The sequence below is a fragment of the Hemitrygon akajei genome, chromosome 9 (assembly GCF_048418815.1).
Source record: "Hemitrygon akajei chromosome 9, sHemAka1.3, whole genome shotgun sequence".
In the NCBI taxonomy this organism is placed as follows: domain Eukaryota; kingdom Metazoa; phylum Chordata; class Chondrichthyes; order Myliobatiformes; family Dasyatidae; genus Hemitrygon; species Hemitrygon akajei.
In genome coordinates this window covers 124,232,507-124,246,276 of record NC_133132.1, presented here as the reverse complement: position 1 = coordinate 124,246,276, position 13,770 = coordinate 124,232,507, and positions in this window count along the sequence as shown.

The following is a 13,770-nucleotide window of genomic DNA, read 5'->3' as shown; positions in this document are numbered from 1 at the left end:
ATACAGCTTTGTAGCTTTAGAAATTACAAATGGATTCTTTGATTGTCTTCAGAATCACTGCTGCCATTCTAATTGCATTCTCCAGAAATGTTTATGTCCAATTTCATATTATTCTGGATAGCACATTCACTGGCTTCACTTGAAATGAATTTGATACTATTTTTGCTGTAGGTTCATAAAACTGTCTTATTTAACATGACTAAGTATCGTGAACTACAGCAAGAGAACACGTTATTTTAACCATTCCACTACCTTCCTCTTTCTGCTATTGGCTTTAATCTAAACCAAATAGGCCCAAGCATTTAAATGGAATGGTAAATTAGCGATATAAAAATATTGGAAAATCTGCAGTCACCTTTTGGAAGCATGTGAAGATTATTATTTAAATAATAAGATTTCCATGTTCGATACATTTTGATGTTAATTTACCTGGGATTAAGAATGAGGACAGAAGTGAATTTAAGTTAATTTGGAGTTTCAGAATAATAATCATGAGATTTTCTGAAAGTTTGTTTTTATTATGTTAAGCATTATGACACAGACCAACTATGTAAAACTTAGAGAAATGTTCAATAATAATTGAAAAAATACATAACGTGAAATGGTAAAAGAAAAAAAAAACAAAATGCTGCAGGAAGTCAGCAGGTCAGGCAACAGAGAGATAGATCTGCCTCTTGGTCCGAATAAAGTGTCTCAATCCAAAAGTCACCTCTCCAGATGCTGCCTGACCTGCTAAGTTCTTCTAGCATTTTGCATTTGTGCTCCAGATTCCAGCACCTGCAGTCTCTTATGTCTTATGCCACTAGCATTGTAATGGCTTAATTGGTTTTTAATTTTTAAAAATGTTTTGAATATCACAGATATTTAGAAACATTCTTAGATTTCAACAGGTTTAACAAATATGTCAAAAGCAACTTAGACAATTGTCAAAGCTGTTTTGAACTTGTTCTTGGGCAGGACTTAGCCAAGATACTCATGAGACCATAAGACCATAAGGAGCAAAATTAGGTCATTTGGCCAACTGAATCTGCTCCAATATTTCATCTTGGCTGATCCATTTTCTCTCTTATCCCAATCTCTTGCCTTCTCCCCATATTCTTTCACACTCTGAATAATCAAGAATCTATCAACCTCTGCATTAAATATACCCAATGATTTGTCGCCTGTGGCAACAAATTCCACAGATTCACCACACTGTGGCTAAAATTCCTCCTCATCATTGTTCTAAATAGATGTATTCTGTCCTCTGGACTTACTCTCCCACCATATGAAACATCCTCTCCATGTCCTCTCTATTGAGGCCTTTTAAAATTCGATAGGTTTTAATGAGGTCATCTTTCATTCTTCCAAATTCCAAAGAGTAGAGACCCAGAGCCATTAAACGCCCCCCATATGACAGGACCTTTAATACCAGAATCATTTTCGTGAAGCTCCTTTGAACCGTCTCCAATGTAAGCACGCCCTCATGCTCAGGTTATTTCATTTATGATATTAGATATTTTGTCATTAAATGCCTCAGTACTAAGAATTTGGATGCCATAATCTATCCAAGGAGCAGGGTATGCTTCTTGATGCATAGATCACCAAATGCAAAGTCAAAGTTGAGTTTATTGTCATTTACATTAGTACAGGTATGCACAGATGCAATGAAAACTTCATTGCAGCAGCATCATAGGCATATAACATACCATAAGGGCACCCACAAGAAAAAAAGTATAAATTAATCATAAATTATACACAGGTTTTACATCTACATTCAATTAGAAGAAAAAAATCTAAGTCCATTTTAGTGCAAGATGTGCAAAGTGATTATAGAGTTTCTAAACTGCAGGGTTTTGCTGATTGGTATAAGAACCAAATAGTTAAAGGGAAGTGGTTGATCTTGAACCAGATGGTGTGGGATTTTTATATCTCCTGCCCAATGTTTGCTGCAAAAACTTGGTATGGCCTGAAAGGTAGGAATCTTAGATAATTGATGCTGCCTTCTTGAAACCATGATTTATGTGGTTACTATCAATGGTGGAGAGGGCTGTGTCCATTATGTATTTGGCAGAGTCCACTACTCTCTGCAGCTACTTATGTCCCCATTCATTCAAATCATAATGATGTAACCAGTCAGGATACTTTCAACAGTACACCTGCAGAACAGTACATAGAACATAGTACGGCACAGGAACAGGACCTTTGGCCAACAATGATGTACTGAAGCAATTAAATTAGTAATCAAAGGGCTAACTAAATTAATCTCTTCTGCCTACACAATGTCCATATCCTTTCATTTTTCTCATATTCATGTGCCTATCTAAATTTCTCCTTAAAGACTCTAATATTTCCACCTCAACCACCACCTTAGGCAATGCATTCCATGTATTCATTACTATCTGTGTAAAAAATTTGCACCTCACTTCACCTTACACCTCACATTACACCTCTCACCTTAAATGCATGCCCTCTGGTATTGGATATTTCAAATTTTGGAAAAAGGTATTGTCTTTCTACTCTATCTATGCCTCTCATAATCTTAGAAACCTCAATCAAATCTCACCTTGGCCTCTGCCGTTCTAGAGAAAACAACCCGAGCTTGCCCAACCTCTCATGATAGCACATGCCCTCTAATCCAGGCAAACCTCTTCTGCACCTTCTCCAAAGTCTCGACATTCTTCCTATAGTGGGGAGACCAGAACTGTATGCAATACAGTATTCCAGATGCAGCCTAACAAGAGTTTTATAAAGCTGCAGCATAATTTCCTGAAATTTGCATTCAGTCGCTTAACTAATAAAGGCAAGCATGTTACATGGCTTCTTAACCACCCCATAAACCCGTGTAGCCACTTACAGAAAGCTATAAATATAGGCCCCAAGATCCCTCTGCTCATCAACTCTGTTAATAATCTTGCCCTTAACAGTGTACCCACTTTCACCCAGAGAGTTGTGGATCTGTGGAACGGTCTGCCTCAGATGGCAGTGGAGGCCAATTCTCTGGATGCTTTCAAGAAAGAGTTAGATAGAGCGCTTAAAGATAGCGGAGTCAAGGGATATGGGGAGAAGGCAGGAACGGGGTTCTGATTGTAGATGATTAGCCATGATCACATTGAATGGCAGTGCTGGCTCGAAGGGCTGAATGGCCTACTCCTGCACCTATTGTCTATTGTCTATTACTGTATCTTTACATTTGACCCACCAAGGTGCAAAACATTACAATAGGCCGAATTAAACATCATCTGCCATTTCTCCACCCAAGTCTGCTACTGATTTATATTCCATTGTATTCTTTGCCAATCTTCTACGCTACCCACAACACCACTAATCTTCATTATCATCTACTAGCTTACTATCGTTACATCTATGTTTTTGTCCAGTTTGTTTATATACATCACTAACAGCAGAGGCCCCAGCACAAATTCTTATGGAACACCACTAATCACAGACCTCCAGCTGGAATAATTCCCTTCCAGCATCACCCTCTGTCTTCCATGGGCAAGCAAGTACTGAATCCAAACAGCCCATTCACCATGGATCTTAATCTTCTGGATGAACCTCCCATGAGGGACCTTGTGAAACTTCTTATGAAAATCCATGTAGACAGCATCCTCAGATTTACCTTCATTTATCACCCTCATTACCTCATCAAAACTCTCAATCAAGTTAGTAAGTCTTGACTTGCCCCACACAAAGGGATGCTGGCTCTCCTTAATTAGGCCATGGTTTTCCAAAAGCTCCTAAAGCCTATCCCTAAGAATTCTCTCCAGTAACTTCCCTACCACTGACATGATACTCACCAGACTATAGCTTCCAGGATTATCGCTGGTTTCCTTCTTGAATAATGGAACAACATTAGCCCTCACAAGTCCTCCAGGACTTCACCTCTGGTTAGAGAGGACATAATGATATTGGTTAAGACCCCAGAAATCTCTTCTCTTGCCTCTCTTAATAACATAGGGTATATTTTATCAGGCCCTGGGAACTTATTCACTGTAATGCTCTTTAAGAGGCACAAAACTATCTGCTCCTTTACCTCAAAATGTCCTAGCATATCAATATCCTCGCCACTGATCTCCCTATCCTCCATGTCCTTCTCCTTGGTAAATACTAATGTAAAGTACTCATTAGGGACCTCACCACACCCTCTGCATCTAAACAAATGTTCCCCTCTTAATCTTTGAGTGGTCCTACACTCTCCCTGGTTATCTTCTTTATGTATGTATAGACTGATTTGGGATTCCCTTTAATCCTATTTGCCAAGGACTTTTCTTAGCACCTCCTCTTTTCCTAATCACTTCTTGAGTTCCTTTCTGGCTTCTTTACAATCCTTAAGGGGTCTGCTTGATTCTAACTTCCTAAGCCTTAAATACTTTTCCTTTTTCTACTTGACTAAATGCATCACCTCTCTCGACATCCAAGGTTCTCTTACCTTACATTTTTGTCCTTTCTTCTTACAGGAACATACCTGTCCTGTAATATGTGCAGTTGGTCTTGAAATTAGAGAATTCAATGACAAGCTGAACCTCCTTAACCTTGTAAAAAAAGTGAAGACACTGGTGCACTTTCCTTATGATTGCATTTGTCTGCTGGGCCCAGGACAGATCATCCAACATTGATTTGGGAAAAAACGATGGTTTGTGATCAGAAAATGTGAGCTATTTAATGCAATTCATAAACATAAGTTTAGATTGAGTGAATAGTCAGCATCTTAAAACATTGGTTTTGTTGCATGGAGAATGTAACAATTATTGAGGTGCTTAATCAATTAAAGCAAATGTCTTGGTGTAGATAGCTATTTATAGGGAAGTTGTCCTGATGATATCTGAGGAAGGAGAGATATAAAAAGACCCAGAGGAACAGGATAAGAGTACAAATGAACAGAAATATAGGACAGTAACCTGAGTTTAGTGTTTCATGATCAATCCATCTTTGCAACGTCAAGTATCATTTCTGACAAACCTAATATTAATGGCCTTCTCCAATACACTTTCAACATTCCTGATTGTAATAAGATTATGAAGAATTTACCAAAAATATCTTTCATTTCACTAGAGCAAACACGAGGAAATTTACAGATGCTGGAAATTTAAACAACACGTCCCATTCCCATTCTGATATGTCTATCCATGGCCTCCTCTATTGTCAAAATGAATCCAAACTCAGGTTGGAGGAACATCACCTTATACACCTGCTGGGTAGCCTCCAACCTGATGGCATGAACATTGACTTCTCTAACTTCTGTTAATGCCCCTCCTCCCCTTCTTACCCCATCCCTGACATATTTAGTTGTTTGCCTGTTCTCCATCTCCCTCTGGTGTTGTTCCCCCCCCCCCCTTCTTTCTCCCGAGGTCTCCCGTCCCATGATCCTTTCCCTTCTCCAGCTCTGTATCACTTTCGCCAATCACCTTTCCAGCTCTTAGCTTCATCCCACCCCCTCCAGTCTTCTCCTATCATTTTGCATTTTCCCCTCCCCCCACTACTTTCAAATCTCTTACTATCTTTCCTTTCAGTTAGTCCTGACGAAGGGTCTCGGCCCAAAACGTTGACAGCGCTTCTCCCTATAGATGCTGCCTGGCCTGCTGTGTTCCACCAGTATTTTGTGTGTGTTGTTGTTTCATTTCACTATTCCGTCAAATGTTGCATCACTGACAGTTCTTCGAAGATTAAATCTGAGTCCATTCTAGGTGATTAGCTAGCTATTCTGGAGTTTGTATACAATAAATACAGATTGAGAGGTGAATACCAGCCAAGTCTCCGCTGAGGCTAATTTGGTGAGCTGATATCTCCATTTGCAAACTCTGTAACAGGAGTGCAAAACAATTCTATTGTTAACACTTATGACAACCTGTACCACTGACCAGGTAAGGTGATTTATAAAACCCTCTAGTGTGTCCTCAGAAGTTTAGTGCACAACTATCTTCACACTGGTGTTTTCACATGCAATGTCAAAGGTGCTACTCCATTTTTTTGTCATGTTATGGACAATGTAATATATCATACAGTGTTGAAGTAGAGAAGAGCTAGCATTTGTTAAGTGTCTGAATATATTTGTAATCTTTTGCTTATTATGTGTACTTTGAGTGAGGTGCTTTAGGATTTTCCTACTTCGTTACATTTCACTCCAAACACTTGGTTCAGATCTACAGGGAATGTAAGTCGAACTACAATGTCAACACATTGGTTAAATCGACATTTTTCTTATTTGTTCTATCAATTATTCAATGAACATTTAACAATAAATAACCAAAAAGAAATGTTCCTCTAAAGCTCAAGATGAAAGGGCGATCTCTCCTTATCTAGGAATATCTTCATTTTCTTTTCATCTTATAGGTAGTTATAGAAGCACTTTGTCAATACATTGCTTCTGGCAGACTGAGGTTCCCAGTAATTTGTCATCCTCTCTTTGTGACAGTTGACAAGTTTCTAATTTCCCCACATTTTCCCAAGGCCAAGCTGGACAGTTGCCTTCTTAAGCTCGCTCTTCATCAAAGTACACAAGATCATTTAACCTTCTAGCCAGGTTAGTTAGAAATGAATTCTATCCATTTGTTTTAATACTTCTAAGAAAATGCTGACCTTTTTTCACTGTATTTCATTTTAGTTTTAGAAACTACATTAAAACACTTATAATCCTACACAGGGAGGTACTGAAAGTTTGCAACATATAGAGGACATTCTCTTTACATATCCAATAGTCAGGAGGTTTGAAAACTTCTCTCTAAAAAGAGAGAGCAAGTAGATGGATTAAACTGTTTGCCCCTATTGATTTGTGCGACAGAGCCCTGCAAGAATGAAGGAAGTACAGTGTATCAGTGTTACAATAGTGAGAAGACTGATGATGTCCAAGTGTCACTGGTGTGTGCATATGGTGTGAGGAGTTGAAGGAAACAATGGTGAAGAGATGTGAAGTGCTATGATATTGGTATTGTCATATTATAGTGGCATGTACTGAGATACATTGAAAACTTAAGTTTATATGACATTAATACACATCATTTCATACATACGCAAATATGTTCCAGATGCTGGGAGAGTCCAGTACCAGAGGGCATGGTTTGAGAATAAGGGGTAGGTCATTTAGGACAGAGTTAAGGAAAAACTTCTTCTCCCAGAGAGTTGTGGGGGTCTGGAATGCACTGCCTTGGAAGGCAATGGAGGCCAATTCTCTGGATGCTTTCAAGAAGGGGCTAGATAGGTATCTTATGGATAGAGGAATCAAGGGATATGGGGACAAGGCAGGAACCGGGTATTGATAGTAGATGATCAGCCATGATCTCAGAATGGCGGGGCAGGCTCGAGGGGCCGAATGGTCTACTTCTGCACCTATTGTCTATTGTCTATCATTTCAAAGCAAGTGTACTCTGAGATAGGTTTTTTCATCTTTGATTCATCTTATTAATGCAACATTTTCTTTTATGGTCTTTGTTCCTTTCATACCCACAAATTGCAATGCAGAAATGAGCAACAAGTTGGAGATCAGATGCTATGTATCCACTGCTCTGCCTTTATACTCAGCGGTGTCCAAGGATGGAGTACATACATGAAGATACAAGGGACTGCAAGTGCTGGAATCAAGGCCGGACCTGTCCTAGCCTCCTAAACCTTGACAGCTCTCATAACTGTTAACAATATTGATTTACACTATCATTCATCTGAGCAGTCATATTTAACAAAAGGTCATTCTAAAATTTTGCATTTTTGGCTTCTTAAACATTACAAGGATGTTGCCAGAACTAGAGGCCTGAGTTATGGCGGGGTGGGAGGGGGGCTGTGGTTGGCCAGATATTGAGTTCCTCAAATTCTCCTCTCAGCCAAAGTTCTCTAAACTTGCCAGATTTACTCTTCACCCCAACAGGAACATGTTTCGCCTGGACTCTTGCTGTCACACTTTGAAAAGCTTCCTCCTCGTTGTTCATTTTCTTCCCTTCGTAAAAGGATTATCCAGTTGACCTCTGGTACATCCTATCCAATTCTTCCAAAATTAGCCCGACTCCAGTTTAGTAACTGTGGACATGTGTTATCCTTCATCCCTTTATTAAAAGTAATAAAGTCATGGTCACTCGTGCTAAATTGCTCCCTGACTGCCACTTCAGTTACTTACCTTGTCTTTTTCCCTGAGGGGATCCAGTATTGCACCCTCCTAAGTAGGACCCTTTATTTATTTTTATAAATGTTATTTGATGTTAAATGTTGATATTTGATGTTATTTAAGTTAAAAGTTTAACATTATTTAATGTTTTCAAATATGGAGTTAAGATTTCTTATTGGATAATCAAGTTGAAATTATATGATTGATCAAGTACAACCCTCAACCTAAATTTAATGATACAGTTTAACATTAAAATAATGATAAAATTAGGCAATTTTAGCAATATAATCTTTATGTTATCAAGTCCATAATTCCCAAATGTTTTTCCCTTGTTTGCACATTTATTCAATGGTAAAACTGCAAACTCATTTACATTTGCATTTTTTATGTGGTTCAATAACATTGATTTATTGTTATAATTCAGTCATTCTGTCATTAGTCTGAACATTCAGCTTCAACAAAAGCTCCTTTTAAAACTTTGCATCTTCAGTTATTTAAAGAACACATTTTCCCTAAATGTTAATGGCTACATCATTATCTTATTTAACTTCAATGAAGATGGAGATCACAGAAACCACTCTCATTTTAGTACTTCCTTCACCTTGCTCATACATGTTTTGAGTATCTAACAAAATATAATAAATTATTGACTTTAGCATTTTCTAATCTCAATGAGGATGACTATGCAGTTTAGTTATTTGATCATTAATTGAAAGGAAAACAAAACTCTCTTCCAAACAGTTTAATGAATTAGGAGCACTGTTTGCTTCCAAATTCTTTGATGATCTTCTGGAGGCTGAATAGAGTTTGTGACCATTCTGCCAACAATAATGGGGAAACACAACTCTCACTGGGACATAATATCAGACTGAAAGCTAAAAATGCAAGTTAATTGTTAACTGATTTGAATGTATTCAACCAATTCAGTCTTCATTAATTCATTCAGCTGTTTCTAATATGATGATTAGATCATCTTCCTCTGTTAAAATCTTTTGAGTTAGTTCACTTCAGCTGTTTCTGGACGAAAAAGAGTGTAAGTGTATTTCTGGTAAGTACATACAGTATTTCTCATATTTGGTTCTGCAAGTCCTCTACTTATTTAGTTCCATTTAATTCCCACACGAGGGCACAAATTCAAGATATTTGATATGACATGTAACAGATTGAAATCAAAACTGTAAAACAATAAATCATTTTGTATTAAATACCCTAAAGTTAGACCTTACGTTTATAAAACATCAGAGATAATGAACTGTGAGTCTGAGTTTAACATACTGATTTATTGACTTGGATTTTCCTGAGAATGCAAGCAGTACCACTTTGAACTGCTTGTGCTTATTCCACTGCTTGTAAGGAGGTCAGGATTCCAAAACTAGTGTGGACAAATGCCAAGATCCTAAACATACATTCCAGCAGTTTTCAGAACAGCTTACTGAAGTTGGTTGTCTCGTGTGGTTCATTGGCAAGTTTTGATTTCTTTTGGGAAATTTTCCTGGACAGTGTACATCAAGGTGGATTCAATGGAGAAGAATAGCTGCCAGAATGATGGGCAAGTTTCAGATGATTCTTTTTTTTAAAGTAAATGAGTTTATTTAGTTAAGCTTTATCTAATATTTTAAGTCAGATTTTCCACATGTGAAGAAGCAAATGTTTAAAATAGTTATTAGTGCAAGTATTTGTTAAATGTTTGTGAATGCCTGCCATGCATAACTATTGCAAATTGCTTGGCAGCTCTGACAGCTGTCAAACACTACTGTGGATAGGGCCTGTTCATTGCCAGACAGTTGATGCCATTTATGGCCAGAATACCCTGTACTGTGCCAATCATGTTATAACTAACAGTCTAGAGCTAGCTAAATGCGAACCACCTGTTTAAAGGTACTACAGCTGAAATCTGCAGCTGCAGACAATGCAGTAAGCAACATTGTTTCAAGCTACTTAAAAGAACACATGATCTTCAGAGTTGGCGCTCCACCCTGTCCAGGGATAGAATGCAGCAGGTGAAAGTTAAGGAGAATTGCCACTGTCTCAGGCAACGTAGCTGCCAGGAAGGATATGAGGACTCCAGGTTAAACTGAAACTCGAAGCCTAGAGTCCCACCACACCCATGCCACCATCCTCCTGGTTAATGTACAGTCTGTGGAAAATAAAACTGTGGACCTCAGAGCAGGGCTGCGGTACTAGATTCAGATCTCTTTTTATTTCTCACATGCACATTGAAACATAGAGTAAAACTTGCAATTTGCATTAATTATCATAGCCTGAGGATGGGCTGCGACAGCCCACAAATGTCGCCACACATTCTCTGTTAACCTATCATGTCTATAATGCTTGACAGAACAGAGGATGTAGCAAAAGCCTAGACAATAAGCAGCAAAGCAAATCCCATTTCTCCCTATCTACCAACCATGCATCCACCTGTGCTCACGTACAGTACATATCACTACCACGCACATATCAGAGTACTGTTGCGTACTGTGCTTCTCAGAAACATGGCTCACCCCCAGCACTCAAGGAAGTGTTCCAGCTCGAGGGCTTTACCATCTACCACATGGATTGGATGGCAGCTTCAGTCATGGTGGCTCTGTCTCAGTTCTGCACCCTGACCTGGAACACCTGGCAATCTGTGGAGGGAGCTGTCTGTCTTCACACTGGTAGCAGTGTCCATTCCACCCCGGCAGACGTCAAGGTGGAACTAGAGGAACTGAGCACTGTTGTGATCAGCAATCATGGAACATTACACCCCAATGCATTCCTGATCGTGGCATAGGGATCTGAACCAGGCCAGCTTCAGGATGTTTTTGTTAAACTACCATCTGCGGAACTAGATGAGCCAACACACTTAATCACTCTTACACCACTATTAGGAATTCATACTCTGCTATCCCACACCTATATTTTGGCAAGTTCAGTCACCTGGCTTCTACTCCTAGCATATAGATAGGGACTGAGAACCACAGTATCAGTGGTGTGAACAGCAAAGGTGTGGTGGAAAGAGCGTTTACAGGACTGCTGGTTTCTATCTCAGAGGTTGACATCAGAACATCCTTCAAGAGGTATGCCAATGCAAGGCATCAGACCCCAACTTTGTACCAGCCAGGGGACATCTTCAAACTGTCACTGCTGCAGTCTGAGGTTTTCACCTTCTTAAAAAGGGTATTCCTATGGTATTGACCTGCAAAGGAAAAAAAATTATACAGCTATTTTGGAGAGTGTGTTACAGATGAAGGAGTCAAAGTTGTGGTTATTGTCATATGTGCAAGTACATGCCTGCAGGTGAAATGGCAAACTTACTCGCAGCACATCACAGGCACAGAGCATCATGTATACAACATTCACAAGAAAAACATAAATTAAAAATAAGTTATGGACAATTTTATAGGAAAAGAAACACAACTAGAATTTTTAAAAGTCCATTGTAGTGCCAGGTGGTCATTGTATTGCTGAACTGCTGCATCCTCTGTTTCAAGGAGATCTGGCTAACACCTGGTACTCTGCACGTGGCAGTCCAGCTCAAGGGGTTCTTGATCCAGTGGATGGACTGAACTGCCGGTTCAAAGAAGGCAAGATGTGGGGGGTGGGGGTTTGTGTTTCATAATAAACTCTTAGTGATCCACTCTGAGTGGACATAGCAAAGGAAAGAAACTGTCAGGTTTTCTTTTTTGTTCTTTTCTCTAATCCTGCTCACCTGGATAGAAATAACAGGCAGGATAGTGCAAGGCTCCATTTGTGGGATGTGGAAAGGCAGGGAGACCCTTAAGTATCCCTGACCACTACAACTGTGAGAAGCTGCAGCTTCTAACTAACTGTCTTGAAGAGTTGGAACTGGATCTAGATGAACCGGATCATTCGGGAGGTTGAAGGGGTGATAGATAGGGCATATAGAGAGGAAGTTACACCTAAGGTCAGGAAGGGGAAAGGGTTAAGGAGTCAGTGCAGCGTGCCCCTGTGGCCTTCCCCTTCAACAACAGGTATGCCATTTTGGATACTGTAGTTGGGGGGTGGGGAATGATCTAACAGAGGAAAGTCACAGCGGACGGTTCTCTGGCATTGAGTCTGCCTCTGTGACTCAGAAGGGAAGGGGGAAGAAGAGGCACACTGTGGTGATAGGAGATTTGTTAGTTAAAGGAAAGGACAAGAGGTTCTGTGGGTGAGATCGAGATTTCTGGATGGTATGTCACCTCCCAGGTGCCCGGGTCCAGGATTTCTCGGATCAGGTCTTCAGCATTCTTTTGTGGGAGGGTGAACAGCCAGAAGTCGTGTCCATGAGATATCAATCACATGGGTAGGACAAGTGACAAGATTTTGAATAGGGAGTCTAGGGAGAGGTGCTCAATTAAGGGGCAGGACCTCGAGGGTTGTAATCTCAGGATTGCAATGCATAACACATGCCTGAAATAGGAAGATTATAGAGTTCAATATGCGGCTAAGGAATTTTGGTACATGAGGGAGGGCATTAGATTTTTAGATTATTGGGCTTTCTTCCAGGGAAGGTGGGACATGTACAGAAGGGACGGGTTTGCGCCTGAGCTGGAAGGGGACGAATATCCTAGTGGGAAGGTTTGCTAATGGTGCACAGTGGGGTTTAATCTAGAGATGCAGGGAGATGGGAACCAGAGTGCCAGAACAGTTAGTGGAGAGGTTGTGGAGCCAGATGTTGGTAAGACCTCAGACAAAGTTAAGAATCAAAATATTGAGCATGGTGCAACAAAACTGAAAACAGGACTGAAGGTGTTGCATCTGAATGTGCACAATATATGGAATAAGGTGGATGAACTTGCAGCACATTTGCAGATTGGCAGGTATGATGTTGTAGGCATCACTGAATCATGGCTGAAAGATTATAGCTGGGAGCTGATGCACCATCAATAACTCTCGGAGACGTGAGGCGAGAGATAGGCTTTTATTAGCTGGAAGAAAGCACTGTCAGCAGCAAGAGACCATCACACAACATCCTGGAGACTGAGGGAGGAGCAGTGCCTCCAATCGCCTTTATACAGGGGTCTGTGGGGGGAGCCACAGGAGCAGTCGGCAGGGGGCATGTCCAGACAGGTATATGTAGTTCGCCACAGGAGCTTAATGTCCAAGGCTGACATTGTATCGAAAGATTAGGCAGGAAGGCAGAGGGGAGCGGCATTGCTCTGTTGGTAAAAAATGAAATCAAATAATTAAAAAGAGGTGACATAGGGTGTTGAATCATCGTGGATAGAGTGAGGGAACTGCAAGGGTAAAACAACTCTGATGGAGTTGTATATAGACATCCAAACAGTAGTAAGGATGTGGCCTTTGAATTACAACAGGAAATAGAAGATGCATGCCAAAAGGGAAATGTTACAATAGTCATGGGGGACTTCAATATGTAGGTAGATTTGGAAAATCAGGTTGGTGCTGGAGGGGGAGTTTCTAAAGAGCCCATGAGAAGGCTTTTTTGAGTTCGCTAGAGGATCAGTTATTCTTGATTGGATGTTGTGTAATGAACCAGAAATGATTAGAGACCTTAAGGTAAAAGAACACTAAGAATAAGTGATCATAATATGATCAAATTCACCCTGAAATTTGAGAAGGAGAAGCTGAAGTCAGATGTACCCATATTATAGTGGAATAAAGAGAATTAACAGAGGCATGGAAATGAGTTGGCCAGAATTGATTGGGAAAAGATCACAGGCAGGAATGATGGCAGAGCAGCAATGGGTAGAATT